The sequence below is a fragment of the Marmota flaviventris genome, chromosome 11, assembly GCF_047511675.1.
Source record: "Marmota flaviventris isolate mMarFla1 chromosome 11, mMarFla1.hap1, whole genome shotgun sequence".
In the NCBI taxonomy this organism is placed as follows: Eukaryota; Metazoa; Chordata; class Mammalia; order Rodentia; family Sciuridae; genus Marmota; species Marmota flaviventris.
Window position 1 is genome coordinate 64,225,390 of NC_092508.1, and position 16,040 is coordinate 64,241,429.

The window sequence follows — 16,040 nt, forward strand, 5'->3', positions numbered from 1 at the left end:
GAAGAGAAAGTTTAATGAGAAGTATGGTGGAATCAAGACTCTTTAATCCATGTAGTGAACCAATTTGCTAGGAACTGATGGTTGGTGTGACACTAGAGTGACAAAAATGGAATAAATAAGAAGTATCATGGGTAGGTTGACATTCCATGTGGTGTAAGCAATGGAAGATAGTTCAAAGATTTTCAGGCAGGGACTAACAATTTGTATTATTGTGATAGACTAAAGGATAAAGTCCCGTTCAAGGGCTCTTAATAAACTGGGTAGCAAGTAATCAGGGTTTTGGCTTAAGCAGTATCAAAGGAAGTAGAAAGAAAAGGACATATGAAAGATTTACCAAAGGAAGATGCGACTATTCTTTTGGATATTGAAAGGCAAGGAAATAAGGAAAGGTGGCAACAACTTGAGCTGTCAGGTATTTTAGAGAGATCATGGCATTATACCTTGATTATAAGTCAAGAAAAGAATTATACAAACCTGAAAGCTATTCTATAACTTTGCAACCTGTGCAGGACATTGTTCTAGAATGTCCCTATCAGACAAAGAAGTTGACCCACCAGTAATGGAAAGGTTCTCCTAGCTCACAGCATACTGTAGGTAAGACAATGTGCCAAAATGGTAGCATCTTCCCAAAACATGGAAAACTGTTATTAGTAACCACATTACATGATTTATGAATTGAACTAAGTACTTATGATTTCACTAATATCACAGATAAACCATATTTATACAATTTATTACCACAGGAAATAAAAGGAAGAATGACACTTCATCATTCAAATTGCCAACATCAAGTTTCACCCCCAAACCTATAAGAGGTATCAGATAATTAACAAACATGGCACCTATTACACAGGTATTAGGCAATGCTAGTTATTCAGCCAGATACAATACAGTGAAAAATACATAGAATTGAAAAATCATGCAGTAATCTCCTAAACTGATTTCATTTCATTTATTTTATTCATTTTATTTATTTTACTCTGATTTTAGACTTTAACATAAATCCTATACTATTATTTGTCTATGTTAGAAATTGATAATGATATAAGCTAAAATAATAAAACATAATATACCTCATGATACTTGTATTCTGTTAGCTGAGTTGTATTATATGGGTTAGAGACCCCAAGACCTTAAAAAACGCTCCACATAGCAATAGTAAGGAATGTTCATGTATAAAATAGCAGCCAAGTGGCCATTTGAAATAAAGCGTTATTTGAAAAGCTATGAAACAGTAAGTCATAGATCACTTAATTTAGGAATGGCTTGAATTGCAGTGGACACTATTAAATAAATTGTTGACTCTCCACTTGGAACCATGGCTAATAATAATCTTGCACTCAAAATACACTACCTGCAGACCTCAAATCACCAACCCCAAATAAAATTCTAGGAAATAATTGTTTCTCAGTCATCCAATATGTAATTGGTATTCTTTACCAATAGAAAAAGAAAACAAAGAAGGAGGAATCATTTCTGTCTTATTACCATTTGAGTGACCCTCCAAAGTAAATCTAGTTATTTCATAGCTTGGTCAAAATAGAATAAACCAATGAAAATTAGACATATATAAAATAAAGACTATAGTCTCTATCTTTTCCACTTCCTCATTCTTAGGTTTTCCCCACAGAACTTCTTTTAAAAAATTCTTTATTATCAATAATCCAAGTTTGTGATGTTCAAAATTCCACCAGGTTTACTATTTACAGTATTATATCTCCTTATCAGAACAGTATATAGATGGCATAGATATTTATATTCTACTTCTGAGACTATAGTATAGGTTAATCCACCACTATCACCATTTTCTGACTCTCTTCTGAGTCTTGACCATGGACATTTATCATTCCATTAGTCTTTGTTCTCTGGACAATTTCCAGATATTCACAGAATAGACAGACACACTTCATATACAGGACTATGCCACATAGAGAAAGAAACCACATATCACTTAATCATTGAGAATGCAGTGAAAATAAATAGCAATGGACTTTTAAAAAATCAAAAAGAAGCTTTTCATTTCATAGTTTTCAAATTAAGGGAGAAAGAAAAGTGGATCTTTCACATTCCTTAAAGTTTTTAGCCCCTTCAATCTCCATCGTATTTTCTTTCACACGTTTATTGTTCATTACACATGCAAAATTCAGGAATTGCAAAAATATCACTAGACACTAAACAAATCTTGCATCTTGACCATCTCTCCACACATATATTTGTGCTTTATTTAATTTGACACACCCAATTTTTTGCACAAAGCCTAATTTACTTTCTGAGGCAGAAGTGCTTTTTGTTTTTTATGCTATAAATAAGAATTAATGCAAAATTATAAAATCTCATTTTTATTGTCATGAGAGACATTTTATTTTTGCTGTAGAGGAAACTATATGAGTATCATTTATATCTACAATATAATGAAGAAGTTCTAACACAGACTAGAAAAACATATCCAGTGTGACAAAACTGAAAATGATACCATTTCACTAGATGGTCAGGCTATGTTGTATGAGAGAATGTCAAGTGAGGGTAGGGAAGGCCATTCAGGAAAGGAACCAGTATATGATTCAAGATTGCTGAGAAAAAGAAACATGCCCAACAGGCCTGAGTGGTAGAGCATCTATTTAGAACAAGGGGAGAGAGAACATACAAGGTCCAGGCACTTGAGATGGGTTGGCCTCTTTGCATGGCTAGTGAACCCCTGCAGGCCATAAGGATGTATGCATTTGTTTTCTTTTTTTTTTTTTTTTGCATATACATATATTTATTATGTATATATACATATATACATACATATACGTACATTTATTTTATTTTTTATTAGTTGCTCAAGACAATGCAATGATCTTGACATTTGATTCAAATAGGGTATGAGTGCATCTGTTTTCTATTACAGTTAAGTGACCTCAACACTTGACCTGTAGGGGCTGAAACACAGAATGCTGATGAAAGAGAGGTGGCACCCCCAAACCATCAAAATGCATATAGCTAAACATTTTCAAGAAAAGTTTATATGTGCCAGGTACAAAAGGAACAGGAATATGCTATCTGTGCCCTGGTATCTTTGCATGTAGTAGATTTGTGGGACTTCTAGAACATCCTGTACTCAGTACAAGGTTCTTCTTGGGAAGATGTTGGGCTCTGTGTGAACCCTTCTGGCAGATAAATGAACCATTTTTCTTAAAAGTCTACAAACAAGCATTTTAATCAGTTCTAATGTTCATATTTCATAAGCAATTCAGAGATTAAAGTTCCCTTTGCTTATATAATCACAGTTCACTTTTCCAGAAACACACAGGGTGAGCTATCCATGTGCTGTTATTCTCATTTTCAAATGATGATTGAACTGTAATTCAAAGAGATCTTGGGATCTACCAAAAAACTCATTGTAAATGAGTGGTAGAATTACTTAACATAATATGATTCTGGTCAGTTTGACAAGCATTTAAATATTTTTCAACTACCATATTTTACTTAAGATTTAAAGATTGAAAATAAAAAAATATTTTTGCTATCCCTGTGAAAAGGCTGATTAGTTCTTAACTGGCAACTAGATATACAGAAATACTTTTATAATTCTTTGCATTGGTATCAGACCTTTTATAGAAGTATTTTATAATTGGAGTTCTATTTTTATATTCCATTTATTATATATATATATATATATATATATAGTTGAAGATTGTGTTTTAATTGCAAATTTCAGTTCTCCAACATAACTTATAGAGGAAAATGGAAAAAAAAAATTATTCTTAAATATAAACTGCTACGAACATGAGTATGCTCCATTGAACATTCCTATAGGAAGGAGATAGAAACTGCATTTTTTAGACTACTAAGTATATAATTATCTCTCTCATCACTTATCATTTAAATAGCTATTTCAGTACCAATATCCTGAACTGAAAAATGTGAATTTCAACCAATTTCGCAACAAATATATATGGTTTGCTAGTAGGTGCAAAACCCCCTGCTTACCACTTCAGAGACACAGACTGATTAAGCATGGGTCACACTTTAAGGAGCTTTGAATATATTAGGCAAAATGAGATTGGGGTTATGATTATACTACAATGAGAAAAGCTAGATACTATAAAACCTTCACAGAGATAACAATGGGGTTCAGAGGAAAGGCAAGTGCTTTTAACTGGAGGAATCTAAGAAGGCTTCCTATACCAGGTAACTTAAGAATTATGTCTTTTAGAATGGAGATGTAAACATGTTGAGGAACGGAAATGCTTTGAAAACCTAAATGAAAAAAAAAACTTATAATGTCAGAAAGTGAAGTTTGCCCTACACAAGAAGGAGTGAATTAGTAGAAGATAAGTTTGAAGCAGAACAATGAAACCAGCTCACAGAATACCTTGACAACAAGTTTGGATTTAGGTTCACTTAATCTGATTAAGTATTCCAAGTCCTATCAACTGCTTCAATTTTCTGGCAACTCTTAAGCCCTAAGATTTTCATCAATATAATTTCTTATGAAGTTCTATGTATGCATGAAAATATTCCATGCAATTAAAGTTGGTAATATCTATTAAGAACATAAAGAAAATGGGGCTGGGGTTGTGCTCAGGGGTACAGTGCTTGCCTAGTATGTGTGAGGCACTGGGTTCAATCCTCAGCACCACATAAAAATAAATAAATAAAATAAAGGTATTGTGTCCATATACAACTGAAAAAATATTTTTAAAAAAGAATATAAAGAAAATGAATGCATTGTGAAAACATGGCCTCAATAAAATTTCATGTTTCACGTAATATAGATGAAATAATAAAAAGTTTTGAAAAACTGACTAAATGTTAAGCATGTATGACAGATGAATTAAAACTTGTATTGACTGAAATTTTTTTGTTTAGAATAATACTCTAAGAGTCAATTTTCACTGAATATATATTACATGCCAGGTGCTATGCTCAATTTGGGTTTGTATATACTATCTTTGACCCACAAATAGTGCTATAATTTGAGAATGACTGTTCTACAGAAGATAAAACTAAGAATCAGAAAGGTCCAAAGCCACACAGTAACTTTTGGATATGGGAGGATAACCCAGGTCAGCCAAACTACAAAACTAGGGTCTCTCTCTAAAGGTTTTTCTGCTTTTGGAAGATATTAATATATTTAGGTTTTATAGAAACCAATTCAGCTTTTCTGGGTTAAGAAATTAAAATTATGTCTAAATGGAAAAGCAGAAAACCCATTGATACTTTGCAAAGACAAAATTGAAGACAGAATCACAGATTTCTTAGGAATCCATCCAACTCACTTTATTATACAAACTCTACTGGCAGTGACTGAGATATTGAAAAATGTCAAGCCACTTCAAAGATAAGCAGTTCTAGTAAATCTTAAATTACATGGAGCCTGAAGAGCAATCCAGCGTACATATAATTTAATTTTCCTACATTTTAGATAATAACAGAAACCTGCTGAGGCAGGATCTCAAACACACTTTCTACAAACAAGGTGGAAATATAATCTGATAATCAGAGCGACAACACTGGTCATAAGACTCTGTGTCAAAGAACAATACTTGCAGAACTGAATTCAATGATGGAATTCTAAAAGCCATGAGGTAAAAGTGGCTTCACATGGTTTCATCTGGTTAGTTTCACCCACTTCATTTATAGACATCAGCTACTCTTAAGTCAGGACTAGAGAGTTATAAGTCCATTGGAGAGGACACTTGTAACCCAACTCACAAGAGCTGAAGTTCATCAGTGAGATAATAACCTACATAAGATGGCTTTATGTCAGGTCCATGAGGCACCATCAAAAGTAGGTTAAATGTTAAGGTCCTAAAGTATCTGCAGTACTTATGGAATCCATATGACTAGATTATCAAGTTCTTTTACTATCACAATTGTTTGACTAACATAATGAAAGACACATCAGGGCCTTACTCATAATGCCTGATATATATCTGATCATTAATTTTGAGTTATGGATAAAAATATTTATCTCCTTTTCATATGTAAAATGATTTGGTTAAAGCAAACCCCAAAGTTGCATTTTTCTAAAAAATTCCTGAGTAATAAATGACAACAAAGTTGATATTCTGTGTATAATCACGTTTCTACATACCCAAAGCAAATGAACCTTCAAGATATTTAATCAACTATGATAACCTTAATATTTCTTATCTCTGTGACTAATGAAGCAACATTTCAAAGAGTCTTAGTATTGTACAAATAAATTGCTTAATTCCAGAATTTCCCTAATTGTGCATAATTCTTTCTACTAAAGGAGTTTAGAATTGTGTATTCAACTGACATAAAAGATCAGTTTAGAATTGGCTCTGCAAGTTGGGATCAGGTGATTCTTAAGGAACTGTGAGGAAAAAAAAAATGATGTTTTGGTTTGGGATCATTGTAAGTAAATCAGAAGACAAGTACATTTAGGCAATATACTACACAAATGCAAATGCATAAATAACTAAAAGCACCTATCCCACATTGATTTTTCTGAGCCCAAGGATGTCATGGTTAGAATGTGTGTATGTGGGGGAAGTCAATAGGATAACTGAATTACAGTCAATTTTGCCTTTCAGGAAATACACCCACCTGACATATACTCCTTCCTCCCCATAAATCACAAATAGTTACTTTTGTATTGAAATTGCTGTGGGGGTGGGAGTACAAAAGAAAGTATTTAGCTAAAATATCTATAGGAATTAATAATATTTTAAATTTTATTGGTGGGTTTTTAAAAAGAATTTGAATTTTATTTATTTATTTATTTATTTATTTATTTATTTATTTATTTATATGATACTGAGGATCAAATCCAGTATCTCACCCATGCTAGGCAAGAGCTCTACTACTGAGCTACAACCCCAGCCCTCACAGATAGATTTCTGAAAACAAAAAATATCCATAAGAGTAGGTTAGTTATGGCTCTCTGCTTGTGTGCTAAATTAAGCTAGAAAAAAATGCCACAAATCAGGCCTCCATCAATGAAAATATACAGAGACCATTTAACTTTGTTTTCAGAGATGATAATGAGGGAAAACAAGGACAACCCATACATTGTTTTATAAGACTCCCCTCAGTGAAGCCATTTGTCAGGAACCTGGCATAATTGTACACATTCTCCTCTGCTATAAGAACTACCATAGTATACTACATTTTAACAGATAATGAGTCTCTACCAGATGACCAATCAATCCATGAGACTACTGTATTTTATCTTCATCAACTGATATAATATCTAGCAAATATTTGTGCAATAAATGTGTTGTAGATAACTAACACTCATGGTCTTGCACTATAGGAATAATTCTTTCAAAATACATAGACCCTGTGACTCTTCTAGGCAGGCTCCAGTAACTGAGTTCAAAACTTAGACCTGATTCATCAACAAAGATATTAAAAATAATTTTGTTAATTTTGGTCATCAAAACCTCAAAAATTCTATTTCAAGTAGTGGTCCTGATCTTACCGAAGTCAAGATGCTAATTAATTCTTGTTTTTCTTTATAAATGACTGTAGGAAGTATACCTCTTTTTGGACAAGAAACATACCAGGTGTATTTACTTGCTTATTCAATCAAAATTGTGCCAGTTTTGTGGTTAATTAGCTTACTTCTAAGAATTTCAATGAAGTATCTTCTAAGAAAAGACATATTTTGACACACTATTATTATATCATTGCTTGTTGCTGTATTTTTTTCACATTGGTGAAAAATTACATTACTGCCTTTGAGTTCATAAACCAAAATTAACAGTGTTCCAAGTTGTGTAAATTCTGCATAGTTCTTAGGTTATTTATCAATGTGGTCAGATACAGTCTCAGAAACTGGACTACTGCTTGTCATGTTGTCTGAAAACCTTCCAACATTTTTTAGATGCCTTGGATGCATTCCATCCCCATTATAAAATAGCAAGACAAACATTCCCCTCTGTGCTGAGGATATGATATTACAAAGATCAGAAAAAGAAGTGGACCAAAGAAACAACTGATCTATTTAATTTTAAATTTTCCAACCAAAATTTACTATATAAACCATCTGTGTATCTAAATTTACTCCAAAAAGGAGAAACAGAGAAGGAGAAATGATGAACTATCACTACCATTTCAGAAATTTGCAAGAAGTCAGATATGAAACAATACAAACAGCTTTAGTCAACTGAATCACATCTGGAAAGCACCACCTTTAATAACTCTTACATAGGACAGCTCAGTATCAACTTTGAAAAAAAAATCATTCCAAAATTCAAATTCAAACTGTCTATACAACTCTTCAGCAGTTCAATTCAATCAGTACTTCCAGAGGAAATACATTTTGTGACTGATTATTCCTGGTTGGCTCAATATGAGACAGTGATGCTCAAAACCAAAAAATCTAGAGGGAAAATGGCATGATTATGTACTTCTTGCTGGGCCCCACCATGTGCACCTCCAGGGTTTCAATCAAGCACTTATTCACACACTTGACTAGATCAAAATCTATTTTTTAGAAAATATCTTGGCCATCCTTTTAGGGTGGTCAGGACCAATCGCTGCTTAAAAGATGTTGCAATAATATGTATGAATATGGCTAATCTCAGATTTCAAGACTTTCACAAATGAAAATTAACCATGTCACCTAGACTTCATGTGTCCATACTGTTTAAATCTAGTATCCATCTGTAATGTAGAGTATCCTTGTTCTTGTAAGAATGCTAAACTTCATTCCTTATCAGTGACCCAACTTAAAGAAAAAAAGTGTGTGAGAGATACTTGTAAGGACAGACGCTTATAAGGACAGACAGTTCCTCCATCCTCAGAGTCAATTATCCTTGATTCACGACTGGTGACCTTCATTAACATCCCACAGGTATTAGCACACAGAAAGTGTGAAATATATAAAAATTAAAATATTTCATTAGGATCATTAATTTCTCATCCTTTAGCAAAACCCCATATTAGACATCTCCTGATTAAAAGTATTTTATATTTGTATAAAACCAGTGCTGAAAATACTCACTTTTCTTCCTTAATATTATTAGCCCACATAATCATATGATTGGAAAACAATTTTTAAAAAAAGAACTTGGCTCTGCCACTGACTAGCAACACAGCCTTTGACTATGGTCTGATATTTTCTAAGTCTCACATGTATCATCACCCAAATAGAATAAAATGCAATCTTCTCTGCTTACTTAAAAGATTAAGTGAGATTGTGGAAGTGGGTCCCTTATGCTCTCCTCCCTACAGGCAGCCAATCAGTAACTCTCTCTCTCCTTTTTGGTGACTGTAAAATCAGGAAAATATTCTCCAATCCCAGAATCAGTATGAGTATTTTTATCATCAAATGTGATTTATGTCACTGATTATAGTGTCAAATTTTTAAAAAATTTCAACTGTTAGAGACTTAAAGTAACTCTATGCATTGTTTTGGACATTTATTTTTATTTTAACAAGTTATTGTTTAGTTGTTTTTTAGATCAAGATACAAAGTAGAACTAAGGAATTGATTTCAGTTAAGGGTGAATATATAAAATTATTCAGACAGTAAATACTATGTAGCAAAATAATTACCCTTTTCCATAACCTTAGCACATTCTGATTTTCTGAAGAGCATGAAAAACATTCTCCCTCTCTGTCTACCTCTCATTACAGAGGTTCTCTTTTCCTTATTTCAGAGTCTATTTTTATATTTACTACAATATCCATGATGACATTATTTCTAAAAACTTGCTTTTTATTTTTAACATGGCATGTTATTCTGCACCTACATAGATAATATCCCGAAGGAGAGTTTCTCAGTTGTCATTTCATTCATCCACCCATAGCCCCATGTTTAATTGAATTTCAGAGTGTTTGATTAGCAAAAGAAGTGAAAAAGAAGATGTTGATTATGAGCATATGATCAAAATAAAATATTAGCATAACAGTATGTTAAATGAATTTAAATGACACAAACTATTTCTACAATCATGCAGCTTTACTTATCCTTTCTCTTCACTCTTGGAAGGGAAGACAAGTCCATTTAGGGGCAAGTGGATAAGATTCCTTTTAATAATACAGGATGAAACTATGACTCAATAACTCATCCCATTTTTGTAGGTAATATTCTATTTGTTTTATTTCAATTAAAGTCCTAAATTACTTTCTCCACGTGCAACATTTTTAACGTGCAACATTTTTATTTATTTATTCATTATATTCTTCAATCATAATTTTATCTAGTTTTATGTTTTTCATGATCTAGAAATAAATAAGAAACAGATGGAAATAACTGGTAGTCATAAACTGTCCCAAAGCCACCCACTAATGCCTTTTCCCTTTTCTTCTATTGTACAGGGTACATTTGGAAATGCTATCCAGCTTTGGCTAATGCTAACTAAATAGAAATCACAGAGTATATGTGGGGGTAGTATTTGGACAAACAGTTTTTAAAGCATATCTTCTCTCATCTTTTGCCTTTAAGATCATTTTATCTCCCCCATTTCTAATTCAGCCCAAGGAAGAGAATTGACACCTGAAGACACAGAAGTCATCTTACAATCACAGTGATGAAAGCCATAATGATGGCCATATACTCAAAATCTATATCGTACTTTCTTCCTTCTTTGATAAAAAAAAAAAAAAAAAAAAAACCTGAAATTAAATTAAGGTTGGGGTTCTGGGGAGATGAATATGAGGACAATGGAAACAATTTGGAGAGAGGTATTAACCTACATAGGTAAAGAGCAGACTCTCAAACTAAATTGGAAATAAAGCTTTTCCTTTCTCTATGATCACAAAAATAGCTGTTCAGGAAACAGAAGGAGTCTGATTCCTTCTGACACTCATGAGCCATCATATCCACCCAGGACTGCTTAAAATGAGTCCCTGTTTAATCTATTGTTGACTATTTTCTGATGTTGATAACCAAAGACATTTTACAATTGTTTCAGACTGCCAAACTTAGAACAACACATTAAAAGTGAAAAAATATTTTATTTAACATTGATTTTATCACTTTATTGCTTTAAAATGAAAATAATCCTTTTAAGTTTCATCAGAAGAAATAATTCTTAGCATGTTTCAAAAAATAATACAACTATATTAGCCCCAAGCTTGTGTAATATAAAATAAGTTTCCTCTTTTGCTCCTTCACTGGATGCGGATTCAATTTTTCACTGAATCTGTTTCACACTTCAAGTGTTTTGATTTATATATTATCTGGGAAAGGACTGAATCACTAAGAATTTTTGAATTTTATATATGCACAGAAATTCAATTTCAGAAGCAAGACAAGAAACTTGTTTTGAAAAAGAACAATGAATGGATTCTGAATGCTCCCATGAGGTGGCATATGTTTGGGCCACCATAAAAGCGCATTTGTTATTTGTGGGGTTTTTTGTTTTGTTTTGTTTTGTTTTCTCCTTTGAGCAAATTTTTTAAGTGTCCAGAAGCATAGTGGGAAAAAAAATCAGTAAATGCAGGTGTTACATGCTGTGATAATGTCCACAGAAAAAAGTGTCCCTGTGACCAGTCACAGTCTTACCAGAATAAGTACACTGAAGTTGGAAGTGCAGTTAAAGGTTTAGTTTTCAGAAAACTCAGAAGAAGGAGAAAAGGGGAAAGTAAATTATCCAGAAAATGCAACATGGACTCATTTTCAGCACCGTTTTACAAGGTTTTTCATCTATTAAGGTACATAGCATATTAAGAAGGATTGTTTCCAAAGTCTTTTGCCTTTACTTAGATATTTTCAAAATATATCTAGTTTGCTGTTTTTATTTAATTTTTACTTAATGCTATTTACTTTATTACCTCACGGAGCCTTCAGTTTTAAAGAATTTACTACTTATTTTATTGCTTAAAACACTATCTTCAGATGCTTTCAAAGACTTTTTCACTTTGATTATTTCAGTTATTTCAGGCAAGTTTTCATATAATTTTCATGTGACTTTACCACATAACACTGAATTTAAGATACATTGGCCAAGAGGTGATGATCTAGGCAGGCAAGCAACGTCCACCAATTTATTTAAAATTCCCCAAATTACTGGGTATGTAATATGAGGGAAACTTTATTACCAGAATTACTCTGAAAGAATGCTCCATGTAGGTGAAATATTTTTAAAATTTTCATGTATAAAGAGTGAAATCAATAAAGTCATACTCAGGTGAAAACAGAGATGGCTGAATAATGTGCTAAAGAAAGTGAGTCTGATGAAGGATATTTACAAGACCAAGTGATGAATGCATATTTGGGGACAAAGCTCAATTGTTCACTGAAAGAGTAAACACATAGTAGAGATACATGTTTTTATCTTTTTCTGGTATCACCATATCTTCTAAAAAAAACAAACATAAAAAGGTGAACAAATATTTGAAGTGCATGAGGTTCCAAGCCTAATCAGAATACCTTCACATCTTACTGAGGCCCTGAAGTAAAGCACTCTAGCAAGACATTTTTTTTGCCTTAGATGAATAGTTTTGGGAAGTTGTCCTTGTCTTCATATTCCAAATTGCCTTTCTTATCTGTGATGTAGTTTGGATATTTTCTATTGCCCTCTCTCAAACTGTGATTCTGTCTTCTGTTGCATTTTGTTAAATCCATCGAGTTTTTTTGTTTGTTTGTTTTTAATTGGGGATTGAACTCAGAGGCACTTGACCACTGAGCCACATCCCCAACCCTATTTTTGTATTTTATTCAGGGACAGGGTCTCACAGCTTAATGCCTCACCATTGCTGAGGCTGGCTTTGAACTGGTGATCCTCCTGCCTCAGCCTGCTGAGCTGCTGGGATTACAGGTGTGCGCCATCACACTGGCCATCCATTGAGTTTTTAATGTCAATTTTCAGTTACAGTTTACAAATGATATTCTTTATAGATTCCTCCTTTGAGTTATAGTTTTCCATCACTTCATTTCTCTCCTATTTTCCTCTGCTATCTTGAATATAATAATCATAGATATTTTTAAATGAATGCCCACCAACATCAACCATTGATAGCTAGAGTTTTTTTTTCCTCCCCAAAATAAATTTCATGGTTCTCTTTCCTTTCCATAACTGTTAACTTTTGTTTGAATGGTAGCTGTTGTACATTTAAAATATCAAATGTTAGAGGCTCCAGAAGATGTTATCTTCAACTACAGAAGATTTGTGGTACTTTTTCTGCTTGGCAAGTCATGTAGGATACATGTGAGGTAAGGATAAACTTAATGCAGTAATGTGGTGTATTATGTTAGGACAGGTGGCCACTTTGATAGGACTCAGCCTACTTTTCTCTTGCCTTTTTTCTTACAAGGAAAGAACCTTCATGACTCCTTGGAAATCCTTGTAAATCTTTTTCCTGAACACAGATGGACTGAAAATATTTAATATTTGTGAGACTTCTTTTGACCTTAGTTCTTGCCTCGAGTAAGTTCAGATTTTGACAAGTGTTTTGAGGGAAAGATTGCATGTAGCCAATCAAGTCTCTGATTCTGTCATACTTGCCCTATTACACTTGCCCTATTATACTGGTTTTTTCCTGTCCCACAGCCATGGTCTTCCCTCAAGGGTCAAGCTTGGAATATTAGTTTCTTACTATGTCCAGCTATTTAAATAACTCTGGGGAAAGAGAGATTGAGCAGATCCTCAAGATCTGTTTGTCACCTTCATAGATAATTTTCAATTCTCACCTGATGTTCTCATGCACCTTTCCTTTTATCCAACCTGCTCAGGTGTTTGTTTCCTGAATACCACATGAGGTAGAACCTTATGGCCGAAAAGTGGTGTGGAAGGAAGTGGCTTAAGACATCACACCAGGAAGCAGAGAGAGAGAGCTCTGCTCAACAAAGACAAAATACATAACCCAAAGGCACACCCGCAGGGACCTACCTCCTCCAGCCACACCCCACCTGCCTTCAGTTACCACTAGGTTAATCCCATCATGGGGTTAATTCACTGGTTAGGTTAAGGCTCTCATTATGTGTGAGAACCTTCAAGTTTCATTCTCATTTTTCCAGCCTCTGGGGCTATAAAGAGCTGTGCTTGCTTCTTTGTTCCTAGCAGTGACCCTTTGTCTAGGCCTAGCCCACATTTATAACTTGTAGTCTGTGTACAGATTCAATAACTGCCCCCAGGCTGAGTAGATCATCAGCTCACTCTTGAACCTTTCTCTCTGATATTTTTGTAATTGTTTTCTCTGTTTGTTTTTAGTAAACCCCTTGGCCTACTGTGAACTATTTGATCCTTCTTGGAAAGGAGAGACTCCCACAGTTTTGGATTTCCAGTACATAACTGAAAATTTATTTGGTTATACAGTATTTGAGACCAGCAAAACACATAGATAAAATCATATAACAAATACCATTGTATCCTCCGCATGCTTTAAAAAACAAATGTTTGCAAATCATCCCACTTCCCAACTTAATAAACCACTATAAGTACACTGGGAATCCCCTGAATATAAGTCCCTCTCTGCAAATTATTCATTATCTTGAATTTAATATTTATCATTCTTATATACATCTTAAATTCTCATCCTCACCTCATCTCCACGTCTATGCACTTGGATTTATAGTTAACTATTTAGTATTTTTATGTCTTCAAACTTTTTACAAATGATATTATACATTGTATGCCTTGTGCAACTGGCTTTTTAAAACTTCAACATTCCTATTTGAAACTTGTGTTGATGCGTGTAGTTTTCGTTACACACGTTCAAAGAACATTTGAAAATTTTCAGTTCTTTTGCCTCTGCAGTCAATGATAGTGTGAATACCTTTATAGGAGTTTCTTTTTTCACATATGTAAGAATTTCTCTATTGTATTTATACCTAGAAGGAGAATTGCTAGGGGAAATTATGTACATCTTCAATTTCAGCAAATTGCTAACAATATAATACAATTTAAATGCTATCCACATTTTAAGGGAGTTTCTGTTCTTCTATAGCCTCCCTAATGCTTACATTAATCAGCATTTATAATTTTGCCAATCTAATGATATTAACTGGTATCTCATTTTGTTATATTTTGGCATTTGATTTATTAAAGGATTTTTATATGTGCAAAATGTATTGATTACATGTTGTTTTAGTTGGCTAATTTTGCTACTGTGACCAAAGGATCCGAACAGCACAACTGTAGAGGAAAAAGTTTATTTGAGGGCTCACGGTATAAGGTATAAGGTAAGTATACTTTCCCCCCCCTCCATTGATTTGTAATGATACCTACGTTGTGAGTTTTCAGATTTTTTTTCCTGGAAAATCTGTTGAATGTCATATCTAATTGTTCTTTCATTTTATATCTACTTGTCTTCAAAATTGTTACTGGCATTTTTCTGATTTTCATATATTTGAACATTTTTCTTAATCAAGATAGGCAAAGCTATGCTCAATAGTGATTTGATTGTTATGTTGATGCATTCACACCACAAACTTTGACAGTTTACCTAATATCTGCCAAGCTCTATATGCCACGGACCAAAAACTAACATGACTACAAATCTTTATTTAAGATTATTTCATACCTTTACACATTAGAGAACATAATAGATTGGTTTTGCTTGCTATGTATAATCATTTTCACCTTATTAAATTTCCTAAAATTGGAAATTAGGCCACTTCTTTAAAAATATCTTGAAAATATGCAATCCTATCACTTTTCAGTCCATCACATTCAGTGTTTTTTTCACTTAGGAGAATATAATGAAATCGCAAAACCCATTCTCTGCTTGGGTTTCAGTTTCTTATGTGGCAGTAAAAGAAAGGCAGTGTATACTTTAGAAGGCACCTCTAATTGGTTTCTGGGAATTCAGAGAATTCAGCCCAATGAGAGTAATAACATTGATTGTTCTTTATTATTAATAACTTGAGAAAACAAATGAATATGAACAATTGCTTCCTTAGTAGACTACTTTTCAATGCTTTTACCATAATAAATCCTAAAAAGCCATAGAATACAAAGGGATGTTAGTTTTACTTAACTATAAATGAGTACCTAAAGCAGAGAATTTAAAAACAGACATCCCATGCAGCAACTAAGGAAGTGGAAACATCATCTCAGGATACATTACTAAGGGAAAGGACATTTGAAACTAAAGGGATACATTCTTTGTTATTTCCTAAGTTGTTAGGA